The 13,605-nt window shown below is 43.2% G+C and overlaps 1 protein-coding gene across 1 annotated transcript in view; it reads left to right on the forward strand.

The window, feature by feature from the left end:
- Positions 1 to 13,605, forward strand: part of ITPR1 (inositol 1,4,5-trisphosphate receptor type 1) — a 1,666,678-nt gene that overhangs the window by 1,033,062 nt on the left and 620,011 nt on the right. The gene's annotated exons all lie outside the window — the stretch shown is intronic.

Consider the following 13,605-nt stretch of genomic DNA (forward strand, 5'->3'; position numbering starts at 1 on the left):
TACTTCTCTGCCCGTGCATTGAAGTTGAATGCAGGCATTAATGATTTTGTGGGTCATACATAACATAAAATAGTATGTGGTTTAAAAGTGGATTGCTGATTTTTTTCCATGTGTTTTATGTGTCGACATAGACAATCCTAACTTTGCTCTCTTTGAAAAACGTCCAAGTAAATCACTGTTGCAAATCAATGATTCAATATAGGTTTGCACCCCTTACTTCATTGTTGCACCAGATTCTCGACACAACCTAGAAGGGTCAAAATTGTGCTGTGCAGTCTCATAAAAATGTGGGCTGGCAGAATGTGGGAAGATGAAGTAGAGGAGGAAAATGGCTGTGTAGATTTTGCGCAGTGAATGGAATCTGAAATCGTGAAGCCTGGATACTCAGGGCTTGTCTTGTCTTTCATCAGAATGTTCCGTACATAGCAGCAATCTTGAGCTCAGGCTTACTCTGAATGGATCTTTTGGCACTGTCGTGGGTAGGAAAGAGAACAATGAACACACTGCCTTTAACAATTATTGATCTACCCTGAGAGTTTCTTGTTGCAGTGAAGCCCTTGTACTTATCAAGATCGGGATCAAGTGCTTGACTAGGGCAGTGTCTATTACACAGATAAAAATCCTGCAAGAGGACCTATAACTGGTTCTGGCTGTCCACCAATTATACAACACAGTATGTTTGGCATGTCCCCCTGCAGTGTAGAATGAATCGCTGGCCCCTCAAATCAATGTTAAGGATCTGGTACCACAAAGTAGTCAACATTGGATGACTAATGGTGATCTACCTTCTTGGCCTACTCCGAGCTGTTTATAGAAAAGGCTATGCCTACTAATCCTACTTCGAATTGTTTATGGCCTATTCCTTCATCTTTGAGGGCGTCATTAGCAAGATAAGAATAAAAGAAAAGATTGCGGTTTAGTGTGTTCTACCGACGGATAAAGTAGTATTAATGTACACAAGGTCCTTGAAGCTTTAAATGGAGTCCATTAAAGTTTTCTGAGGTAAAGAAACATTTTAGCCACAGTATGTAACCACATGCATGTGGGATGATCAACCGCTCAAGCAGCAGAAGGTTGCAGGACGGGGGTGCTGAACCCCAGATTCTCTTGGTAGCAGGCTTTGTAATGTGATTGGCTCAGTGTAGTAAATGTTATGCTAAAGTATGATGCAAAGTCTTTTGATTGTATTTTCTGGGTTTAGTCCAAAATGTACACATTGCTGCTCCTGACCGAACAAGATTGGTCACGCTATGTTCTATAAACCCCTGTCCTTCATGAAGTGGGCATTAGTGATCACTAAAGGTTCAAACCCTTATTGGTTCTTGGTTTGTCAGCACCAAGCATCCAGACTATGAAAGCAGCCATTATTTTATTCCGACAAATGGCAGCATGATATTTCAAAGGACTTGTGATAGATGTTTACTATGCATGTATGTAGTTCTGCAAGTCACACCTATATTGATAGCGGGGTAGATTCATATTTTTACTCGGGTGTTTCGTAAATGGAAGCCTAGATACGAAGATATTAAAGTCTTGTATCACTGTGCATTGCTTTCCATTTGACCTCTGATAAGGGAATGAGCAAGACTCCTGTCTGCATGCTCAGGGCTTTCTTTGTGGAGCGTCTGTTGCTTTAAGAGAAGATAACCATTATGTGAGGTAATAACTGCAAGACTTTGAGCCTGAGAAGGTGTTCCATGTATTCTTTGAGGCTATTGCCCAAAATATTTTCACCAGGCGCCACTAGCCCTGAAGCCACTGTGGTGATCACTCTCTAGTCCTGGGAAACCTGGTGCTTGAGCAGTGCCACGACTTGAGCTGCAAGGTATGGGGGGGTCTAGGACTGATTGATATCCCACATGGCAGTCAACCACAATCAGTACCAAGCTCAGAGGGCTAGATGACGTTACCAAATGGTGGCATTCAGTTTGAGCCTATTCAACCACTAAAATGAGTGCAACACTTAGTATTTTTGTGACAACCCCTTGATTTTAACTGAATCTTTCTCCAGGTGCTTGACTAGTACTGGTATGCTTTTCAGCTAACAAACATACCATCTTGATGCCTTGAGTACAGACGATATCACATCATTTCGCCAGGTTTTTCCAAACCTACCTCAGGCTCTCTTAGGTGCTATTTTTTACATTCAGAATATCTTTCCTCGCGGGCATTACCTTAGCCGGAGTGTTGACTGTTATAGGTTCTGTGTAGGTCTTTTAACCCGTGTACCACCTATTCCCAAAGGTCCCTTCAGATTTCCTTGTCTGCTGAAGATGTATTTCTGAAGCTCACAAGAACAGAGGATGACTTTACACTGTCTTAAGATGGTGATCTGAGATCAAGCATTGAACAAACATGGGATTCACGGTTCCATGCTGTATTTGATTTTTACTGTACTGCAGGCGGATGAGCCCGCCTTTTTCTACTAGATTTTGTTTTGCAACATTTGTCATTTTGACACACTGTGTAAAATAATAGCTGTTGGTTAACTTTATCTTGTGTTTAATGGGCATCTGTGGCTTATGACTATCTCAGCAAATAGTGTTTGTTTCCAAGATCACTGACTTCTCTCTTGCTCTGTCCCTGTTATCTTGCTTTTCCTGCTCTGCAGCTGATGGTGCTCGATGAACCAGATATCACAGAGGTTTTATAGTTCTGTTCTCCTCCCCTTTTCCCGATACTATGTGAATCCTCTAGTGGCTATTACTTTTTGGAAGTAATCAGGAGATTCCACATTACATTCCCTAAAAAGTGATACATAGCTGATTACTTTGCAACTATAAGAAGGCTGCATCAGAGGGCTTGTATGGAAGGTGACTGGCCTTGTAAGGTGCGCATGGGATGTGAACTTTCTGGATAATACCTGGGTGGTTGGCTTCTGAATGTTGGGTTTGGTGAAGAGGTAAATGGTGCATGCAAGGTGGCATGCCATGAGTGATTGCAAGTTGAGACTTCACACAATGTATCGAAGGCAGATTGTTGGGTAGCGTGTGCTTCTATTTTCCTTCTGGCAAGTAATCATCCTCTAGTCGTTGTGATCTTGATAAGCTCTGTGCCTCATGTACTCCTGGGGGACTCTCAACTGCTGGCATATGTAGTGATTATTTGGCACAGGCAGCCTGCAGGACGATGTTGCACAAATTCAACCACTTTCGTGTTACCACAGCTTCCACTGATAACTTCTCTTGGCAGAAAACTGATCACGCCCATTGGTTACCAGTGGACAATCGGTACCTCCTAGTTTGTAAAAGGGGTGAAGGATTACAAACAATGTCTGGGCTTGACTATGGACCAGGAAATAAAGAAAACGGATCTTGTGTCCAGCAGGTTCAGAATCCCCCAGGAGTGAGATGTTGTGTTTTTTATTTGGCTTCCTTGTCTGTCCTTCTCTGCTTTTCTGTCTTGCTATTTCTGCTATCCGAACCTTAAGTTTCAGTCCCCTTCAAATTGCATTGAAATATAGGTCTACCTATGAGAAAAAACCAGGTTCTGGCTCGTTTCGCAAATTAAAGTTTGGAGGGTTCAGATAGCATACTAGTCATTCCCAGCCCTAAGTCTGGTGGTTTCATTTCTTTGTAAGTCATTGTAAAAATGTGACGTTTATTGCCTAGTGTTTTGTAATATCAATACAAATCCCATCACCAGTGGTTCTTTGAAGGCTGTTCATTGCTCTCGTTTCTGAAAGTCGCCCATGACGAAGGGGAGAGGGATGATTCACCACTGTTTATCATTCTTACAGAATGTGTTGTGTATCTGTGATGAATTCTTCTCTCCAGTTTCTGCATTTACTGCCTGTAGGAGGGCAGTAGTGTGGAAAATAGATCTAATGATGTCCCAATGAAAGCTCCAACAGACGAACCATGATTCTTCTGGTATTAGTTCGAAGGATGGGAATCTTAATGCTCCAGGTTTGTGTTGGCTTCACTGGACATTCCATGTAGAGATTTCTTCTGTTAGCCAGGACTAAAGATAGTCCCGGATGCTTGCTGGTGTGTGGGTCACATCCACAAACCTTAAACTCGGCTGCTTCCTCCAGGAGGGTCAGAAAAGTGTTAGCGGAATGACATATTCCTGTGTGGGTTGAATCTTCTGGGGCAGGCAACAGGGACTAGTACCGCAAAATGCACCAACTCAGTCCCTAGGTGTGCTTTGAGCCTCGTACTGCAGAGACAGCTGGGTGCATCTGAACGAACAACTATGTGCGTGTACATCCAGGATCCACGCCAGATAGCATTCCAGGCAAGACCACATGAAAAGGACCTTGCTGCTGTCCGTGGAGTGGTGCATCACTTTCACGTTTTGATGGAGACCTGGTGCACAAAGGAGAAGCAGGAGGTTGAATTAGACAGGCATGCTGAAGTACTCTGATTTTTACACCAGCTATCTTGTTTCTTTACATGTTTAGCATTGGGCTGAGGTATTAGGCGCTTTCGAAACACACAACCTGGATAAATGAACCTTTGTTAAACGCAAACTAAACTGGAAGAGAAACCAGAATTGTCTTAGCCAAATAGTCTTGACTTTGAGACCTTTTGGCTTTCTCAATGCTTGTTGGCAATTCTGTACTGCATTGGTAGAAAGCAGAATGGTTAATGCTGAAGTTGAGCAACATCAACAAAAAAAAATGAATTGTGACCCCACACGCGCATTGTGCTTGTTTTTTTACTGACTTGGGATGTACCAATTAAGGATGGCTGACTTTACTTGGCACAATTAAAAGAATAAATAAACAGTGCTAAGGTGCATTTCAGCAAACAGCTGTCCTAGTAAAAATGGGAGCTGCTAGGTCCTCCCAAGAGATCAACTAAGACCGCTAAGGGGTGGGTGTGAAATGGAGGAGTGAGCAGAGAGAATAAAAATAAAGCCAGGTGGGAGAGCAGGTATAAAGGAGGAGGAAAACCAGCACACAAGAGGGAACAGGGTTCAGGGTTTGGCAGGGGTAGAAAAATACAGTAGCAGAACACGAGGAAGAGAGAGAGCAGCAGGGGTTATAAGCACACAAGGGAAGGAGCTAGAAAACACATGCACTGCTTAAAGAAAAAGAAAAAAAATGATCTAATAAAAGGCAGCCGATCAAAAGGATGACTAGACTATGCTTCAAAAGAGGGACAAACAGAAGAAAAGGGGTAAGCCATTGAATAAGAAGCAAGCAAATGAGTGAAAATAGAGTTAGCCAGTGGAAGCTGTGGGTGGGAGGTATGCCCATTATTTTTGGTGTAGCCCAAAAGTCTTTAGCAACCATAAAGTTAAAAGCGATCTTCTAGATGAGCCCTAGAAACATGCTTCTTTAGGCTTACTCCTATGAACGGCCCTGGGATGAGGAATGGCATTTTAGACCTGGTCCTTAGAGGTGTCCGGTTAAGCTGAGAGTTGTGAAGGATCAGCCGTTACGATGCTTCCTCCCCTAGGCTCGGTCTTCCCACACCAACTGATGCCTGTTTCCAAAACTTTTTGACCAAAGCAGACTTGGACATTCGGCCTGGTAGTTCAAGCTGGACTGTTTCTGCTGGAGCAGGACCAAGGCTGATTTGCATATGGCTGGTTCAGAGGTGGCATGGTTGGCGAAAAATCAATGGACTGGATTGCTGTCCAGAGTGATTACCAGTGGCTGATATTAATTCAAGCAATACACCCATCACCTTTTTTTCTCCTGCAGAAAGAATTTAGGCACATTCACCTATCAACCTGTCAATTGACAACTTTGTGCACTGTGCCACCCTGGTTATACTTGCTCACTTCAATTGGATCTCCCAATTCCGCCTGTCTCACAAGAGAACTAACGTGATCATGCACACATTTCATTCACTGCCCCTGTGGCGTCATTGACTCCTGGGACAGCTCTCCCCTATCTCAGAAACTTTAAGGTGCAAAGTTCTGCTGCTCAAATGTAACTTTCTCGCTTTGCCTTCTTCCTTCCTGGTGGCACTTGGATGAAAGAAATTAGTTTTGTAGAGCACTCGTGTTGCCCTTAGGTGTTCCTGGCACTAATAGACTCCTTATCTCAATTCAATAGAACCCAAAGTAATGCTGAGACCAGTTAACACTGGATTGATTTGTGGTTTCACAACGGTATAGTGAAAAAGAATTGCATAGCTCAAGTTGATAGGATTGACCTATTCTACTGTGTCTGACTTTTGAGATGTTCTTCTAGAGACAAGTTAGAAGATTGTAGCACTCTAACAGGTGTGTAAAGACTCCTCTTGTTGCTTATATAGACTCAACCTAAATTGTGGACTACCGAGTGAAGCACAGGATTTTTGATTGAATGTGCATCAGCTATGGCAGACCGTGCTATTCCCTAGTTGAGTTTTGATTGAATGTGTAAAAAAATTATTAGAGCATGCTTTGTACTTTTGCTGTAGTTTCAAGCGGTGAGTTCGTTTTTTTTTTTCACAACAAGTTTATTGACAAAGATGAGCATATGTAATAAGACGGACCCTCACAATCGGGAAGGCACCATCAGACATTCCGATACAATCGAGAAAATAGAATTGAGTATTCAGTCAAGAATCATTGCAACACAAGGTTATAAGAAACGATCATCTCCGTCTTTATCATCAAATTACCCACTCATCCCCAACTCCCAGATCCCTCCCCTGAATCCCACCCTAACCCTATGCATGTGTGTATGGACGGTGTCGATGAAAATTCGGTGAGTTCGTTTTTGGGGTGCTCCTAAGAGTAACACTATACAATAGCCTATTCTGCAGGCTATAAGGACTTGGACCACTGCTTTGTATGCTTGAAAGGTAGCACTGAAAAGGTTTTGTGAAGGGTTTTGAGCAAAAGAAAGCAGTTTGGTGCAACCTTAACGATATGTTTAGAGGGTGTCAGATGGTCATTTAATATTATTCCTAAATTCTTAGAGAAGTGTGGGGAGGGGAGGGGAGGTACCTACCTCCTTGGTCCATTAAGAGGCGAACCTGGCGGGCTTGCTTACCAAAAAAAAAAGTTGGGTTTTTTCTCCTCTTAGTGGAGCTGCCTTGCTAATGGTTGCACTTCGATTAAGAACCGTGCACATAGTGCTAAGTGGATAGCAACACCTGCTTTGTTGAAGGGGTGCCTTGTTTGTATTTCAGATTGGAGGAGTAGAAAAGGAGTTAAAATAATTGTATTCCTTTCTGGAAAGGACTTGATCTTCCCGGTTGGGTTGGTGGGAGCAGGACCTAACCTTTTGGTCTTGATCTTTCTAGACTCCCATAGTCCGCAAACAATGGATTCAAATGCAACTCTTCCCAAACGTGTGAAAAGCGTTTGGACCTGCAAACTATCTGATATGCACAGCACAAAGATACATTTAGAACTTTTCGAGAACTATTATTTTGGGGTCCGATAAGAGGCTGGCCGTTGAACAAAGACTAGCCATGCTTTTCGAAACTGGTCTAAGACTTTGCTTTCGAATGCCATACTGTGGTTTAAATGCTGCATGACCGCCATAAGTGGAGAATTCTGACACGTTTATATAGATGTATAGGTGCTCTGAGTCTTGTGCATCACAGTTGGGATATAAGGTCAACACCACAAAGCCCACCTTTATCTGGCAATGCCAGAGTGAGAACTTCAGAATGCGTTACTGAAGGAGGGTGAGGTCTGTAGATTCCTCTGCTTGTTGCAGACCGGGGCCCTGGTCACCCTGCTCCCTGAATGTTGCCCGCAGAAGGTCGCTGTAGATGTTTGCTGTATGTTGTCAGCCATGAGTCATGTTGGTTCCGCGCTTTCCATTCTAGCACAGCTTTAGCACCAGTGAACATAGCAATAATAGTATGCTTTTTTAAATGGGTCCTGTTTCTCCATACAGTAGATGACCTTTTCAGAATCAAAGCACACTAGACTGGCAGAGAAACCGGTCATAAGCTCACATGTGCCATCATACTTTCCCTGACAACACCATTGTGGCCCCTCACCCCCCATTCGGGACCGCAGTGCTTTGTTTACCTTACGAGGGTGCATCGAGCCAGATGACTACTGCTTTATAAGCATTCTCTTCAAGTGCACAGCACTGGTATGTTAAGGTCTCTCTCTCTCTCGAGGATTCAGAGCTGTGGTGGGCCCTCGCACCTTTCCTGGCTGACAAGGCTGATATGGTGGCCAATGCTTGTTGTAGTACCCTTGCAGCTTGGGGGTCTCCGTTCAGGATTCCATTAGTCTGTGTGCTTCAAACAGCTTCTTGCTTGTGCCGTGACCATGGCTTTTCAAGCCTCTGCTTGACTTGGCAGCCAGTCAGTTTGAAATGTGTCCCTGTCTTACGTGCATGATGCGCCTCGCTGTGCCTCATCAGTCACAAGCGATGTGTAGTTGTTAGACAGCTGCTTAATGCAGAGCGCCGAGGGAAGAACATGGCATGCTATCCCATAAGCTGTGGCCATCCGCCCTCCCGATTGGGACTGATCTATGTGGAGCAGGTGTTTATAAATATAGGATGTTAGCTGACTGTGTGTAATGGGACATTGCTCAGCATCCTTGTGGGTTAATTCGAATTACTTGGAAATTGAGTAATAGCTTTTATTTTAACTCCATTCCTCGCCACCCCCTTCCTTGTTTCTGTTGCCAGTGGCATTCTTGATTTGTGGGATGGATTCACAGGCTTGCACATTTTTTTTTATTTTTCACATCTGCTGAATTCCATTGAAGACAGCAAGCCAGAGTCTCCTTTCCTTAGGAATTCCCGATGTCCACTAACAAGAGATGGGATATTGGGGGGATAATTCTTGGCACATTTTGCCAAGCTTCTGAACAAGGCTAAATACATTTCTGCAAAATGATTGACATTTTGGCGTGGTGTGCCGACCTGAAGATTACTTACAAACCTGCATTTATGTTTAGGCAATTGGTTTTTTGATGCCACCATTGGCTGGGTGTTTGGTTACAACTGGTGTTTTGAGGATAATTCATTTGTTTTGTTATTGGCTTGCCTTTGGATTTGTGAGCACCTATAGTTGGTTGCCATTTCTTTGGGTAGGGCGCATCCCATTCGTTTTGAAGAGTCTTCTGCTGTGTATATTTTCATTTATTCGCTGTTTTTTTTTCTGTCTCTTGCTAGACTTTTGCTTCATTTGATCAAGTAAGGTGTTCGGGCTTTAGGTCGAACTCTGGCTTAGGGCAGAAGCTTGATTCCCCCTTTTCACACATTAGCACTTTGATGTTCTGTTCTCCTGTTGGATGTGCATTGCCTGGTTTTCAGTTGTCATGACCTTTTGTTTCTGGTCCTGTTGGTGCTGAAGGCAGGTCCTGATTGTTTGTGGTAGTCGTTGGTGTTTAAGTTTAATGTTTTATTTAAGTCTCTTTGAGAATTTCCGAAGTGTCTATTCTCAATAGGCCACGGTTCCAATACAATCACAGTTCCAATACAATACAAGCTCACAACACACCCGATGCTCATGCTCCTTACTCGTTGCATGAAATACATGCAGCCCCACCGACATGTAGCCTGGTGAGACCGAATTAATGGAATCCCTTCAGCAGACCTGCACCAAGGCTGCAGCCATCAGGGGCATGCCTGCCACCCATCTATGACTGGGTATGCATTATCATTGGACAAGCATGATTACTCGTCTTTTTCCAAAGCATAGCCGGTCTGGGCCACTTTCTAAATATTGCTTTTTAGAGGCAGTCTCTCATGTGCAGTTAGACACTAAACACATTTGCAAACATCTGCCATGATCTGCCTGCAGCTTGTCTGGAGTGAGAGTTCCAGGGAGAGTTCTGGTGTTATTTGATTCGCCCCAAAAAATCATTTTTGAAAGATGTTAATTGAAACGTAATTATTTGGAAGAAGGTGCGCTCTTTCAAAGACTTCTCCTAGCTGCTGCTGCTGGTGTTCAGTGTGAAAAGAGCAGGCACTGCATCGGAGTATTATGCAGAATCCGAAAATGTTCTGTGGCTGCGTTTGGGTACATTCCGGAAGCTCTGTTAGTAATTCTGTGGGGACTGTCTTCTGCTAGGCAAGGAGGAGAAACAGGATCCAGCTTCCGTTTTCAAACGTGGGCACCATATCACTTAAGATGTGCAATTTCTAATCGGGCACAGATAGTTTCTAATACCTATGTGCACGCCATCGTACTGAGACTATTGTCTTTATCTGGTTGCTTTATCTACATAATTTTGAATGAAATGCAACAAAACTGTGCTTTTGTTAAAATTATTGGAAAAGATCTTAACATACCTCAGTATGTGGACAGTAGGAAGAAATATGCATGTGTAAATGGCATCGATTTCTCATGGATACCTTTCCGTTCAGAGCCGTAGTTTAAAAATAAAATCACTGATCTGATAGACTTGTAGCCTCATTTTCCTTGCCTTCGAATATTCACCAGCGTTTGGTTTTGCAACACCTTAAGGATAATGCGGCTAAGATTCTTATGCTTCAAGAGACACATTTGCTGCAGTCCGAGTGTAAGGCTTTGTTTAGGAGGCTAAGATGGGTTGAGAAGGTTGTAGCTTCTGACCAACAATGTTGCTCAAAGGGAGTGGTTATAATTATTAAATCGAACGCAGGAGTTGAGCTTATTAGGTCACAGATAGATGATAGAGGAAGGTGGGTAATAGCCGAGGTGCCATGGTATCAGCTATACTTTAGCCAATTATTATGGCCCCAATGAGGACGATACCGATCCTCTGAACAATCTGTTTAGCCTTTGTGGATTTTGAAGCCCCCCGATTCTAGATAGTGATGTTAATGTTCTGCTTAATAATAAATTAGACAGATCTTCCCCCAGAACACGTGTTAAAGCTTATTTAGTTACAATGCTAAAAAATGTCAATCTGACGTTTGACGGGAAAAAATGGGTGAGGTGGGGTAATATTCTTTCAGTAGTAAAAAAGAACCGCCATTATTCCAGAATTGATTATGTATTTATCGATCTGAGTTGGAATCAGTAAGGTTAATTGAATATCTACCGAGTCACATTTCGGCTAACAGTGCTATTGTTTTAAAATTCAAACTCCCCTCTGAGCCATTCTTGAGGAGGTGGACCCTGAATAGGAGATTTCTTTTCCAACCTTCGACCCCTGATTTACTAAAGAGAGAAACAGCTACCTTTTTTCAATATAACCTATACTCTCAGGGGCGACTCTAGGCTTATGGCGGCCCTGGGTTGGGAGCGTAGGTAGGGGGCCCCGGAAGAGGGGGGCTGGGCGGAGCGCAGAGACCAGTGAAGAGGGGGGGGGGGGGTCAGGGTGTTTGGAAGTGGAACAGAGCCAGAGGCTGCCAAATCCCTGCCAGGGGCCGCAACGCAAATATGTATCCATCTTTAGAGGATTATTATATTAAGGATATATATTGGCGTGGTGGCCCCTGGGGTTTGGTGGCCCTGTGCAGGTGCACAGCTTGCACAAGCCTAAGGCCGCCCCTGATACTCTGCCCCGTTGCATACAGTGTGGGATACCTTTAAGTCCTGGCTTAGGGGGACCTTAAAGTGTGCAGTTGCTGGATGGGCCAGATCAGAAAAAAGCGAAATTGTTGATTTCGAAAAGCAACTAGCTTTTGCAGAGACAGCCTTAAAAAGGGGGCAGGTGGCCGATGAAGAGAAAAACTCTATTAGCTAGGGTTGAGGATTTACAGGTAAAGTTTAGGCATAAAACTGAAGCAATTATGCTCCAAACGTGGGAGGCAAGTAAGAGGAGTGATTTTGACAAGTGTGAGAATTGTGGTAAAATACTTGCCATGAAAAGCAGAGCTGATAGATCTCGTAATTTATCAACCAGATTGTGACAGGCTCCAAAATGGTGGAGGAAAGAAGGGACATTGAGAAAGCTTTTGTGGAATTCTTTCAAGGCTTGTACAGTGAGGAGTTAACGTTCGAGAACGAGGTTATAGATCAGTGGCGGTCTAAGAAACAATTACCAAAATTATATCTTGGGTGAGAATTGTCTGACTAGCCAAATCCAGAGGAGAGTGAAATACTTGCAATTCTAAATAAATCTAAAAAAGGGAAAGCAGCGGGACTCGATGCAATCCCAACAGAGGTCTATACGTTAATATCTGATGGAAATTATCCCGATCTGGCTGATATTGTTTAATGAGATCCTTGGAGGGAGTTCACCTCTGCCGGATTTATGGAGTTTGGCTGTTATTACCCTTACTTTGAAGCCCGGGAAGGACCCAACTCCGTGTCAATCCGATCGCCCCATATCAATACTAAATTGTGTTAAGATTTTTGCAGGTATATTAAATGCTCGGTTTAGTAAGATAGTGTGGTCAATAATTCATAAAGATCAAAAGGTTTTTTTACCGGGCAGGCAAATGCTGGATTTGGTTTATTCCTTAATAGGTTTGGTCGATCTGGCAACAACGCAAGGGGTTCCCCTTTCCATTATTACTGTTGATGCTACAAAAGCCTTCAACCAAGTTAATTGGCACTACTTAAATAACACCTTTAAGGCTTTTGGTTTTGGAGATAATTTTAGGGAAATCTTTAAAAAAAATATAATTCCCCCGGACCAAGATCTTGGTTAACGGTAATCTCACTGCGGCGGTAACAATTCAGTGAGGCACAAGAGAAGTGTGTCCATTATTCCCCATTCTTTTCGATCTGTACATCAAGCCTTTGGTCCAAAGTGTAAGGCAGAATGACATTTCCCCTTTTAAAGTTAATGGGGTTACTAGGAAGGTAGCATTGTATGTGGACGATCTTATTTTATTTTCCAATGTCAACCCTGTGCTATCTGCGCTACTGGTTGAAGTACAGGCTTTTGGTAAAGTGCTGGGGTATCAAGTCAATTGTGATAAGACCGATATTATGGCTTGGAACAACCCAGCACAGGGGTGAGGCTTGCTAAGGAGCGAAGATACTTAGGAGTAATAACCCAGGACATAGGTAAGATCCCCAAAACAAACCTAGATAAAGTTTCAAGGGAGGTGGGGAATTTATTGAAGAGATGGCAAAGCTTACTGTTATCCTATTACGGGATAGTCAATCCGATTAAAATCTGTGTCCTCCCCAAGTACGCCTACCTTTTCAACAATATTCCCTTGGAATTTGATAAAACTGATCTTAAAATGCAGGGTAGAATCTCCTTGTTTATCTGGGCAGCTAAAGGGATCAGGCTGTTCTGGAAGAAACTAAGGCGGAAACTGGCTAAGGGATGTTTGGGTTTGCCGGACCTTCAGTTGTACTGTTTGGCATATCAATTAAACTGCAGGATGTTACTTTTGAAACCAGATAGTTTCCTGATTGGCAGTTTGTTTAAAGCTATGCTTTTAGATCTAGATGAGGTAGGTTCTATGTATACATTTTTGAGCCCCTAAATATTTTTAAAAGATTAGGCTGAAGACGATCTATGGCGGCTAAGCTATGGACGGAGTGTCTGGCATGTTTAAGACTGACCTATTATAGTGAATGGGCTCCAGTGTGGGATTACCCAGGAACACCAGAATGCCTTTTAGACGCACTAGCTCAGCCATTAAAGGATGCTGGAGTTTCACACTGGAAGGATATAATTGATGGCAATAACTGTTACCCCTGGGATGTCTGGTGGAACCTCACTAGTGGAGCCCTCTCCAGATTTAAATTCTACCAAATCTCTTCAAGGTGTAAGAGCCAAGGTTGGTTAATCTCAGAGGATACCTCCATGGATGATGAGTTGCAAGACCCAACTGTTAAGAAA

This window comes from Lissotriton vulgaris, chromosome 9 (genome assembly GCF_964263255.1).
Source record: "Lissotriton vulgaris chromosome 9, aLisVul1.2, whole genome shotgun sequence".
In the NCBI taxonomy this organism is placed as follows: Eukaryota; Metazoa; Chordata; class Amphibia; order Caudata; family Salamandridae; genus Lissotriton; species Lissotriton vulgaris.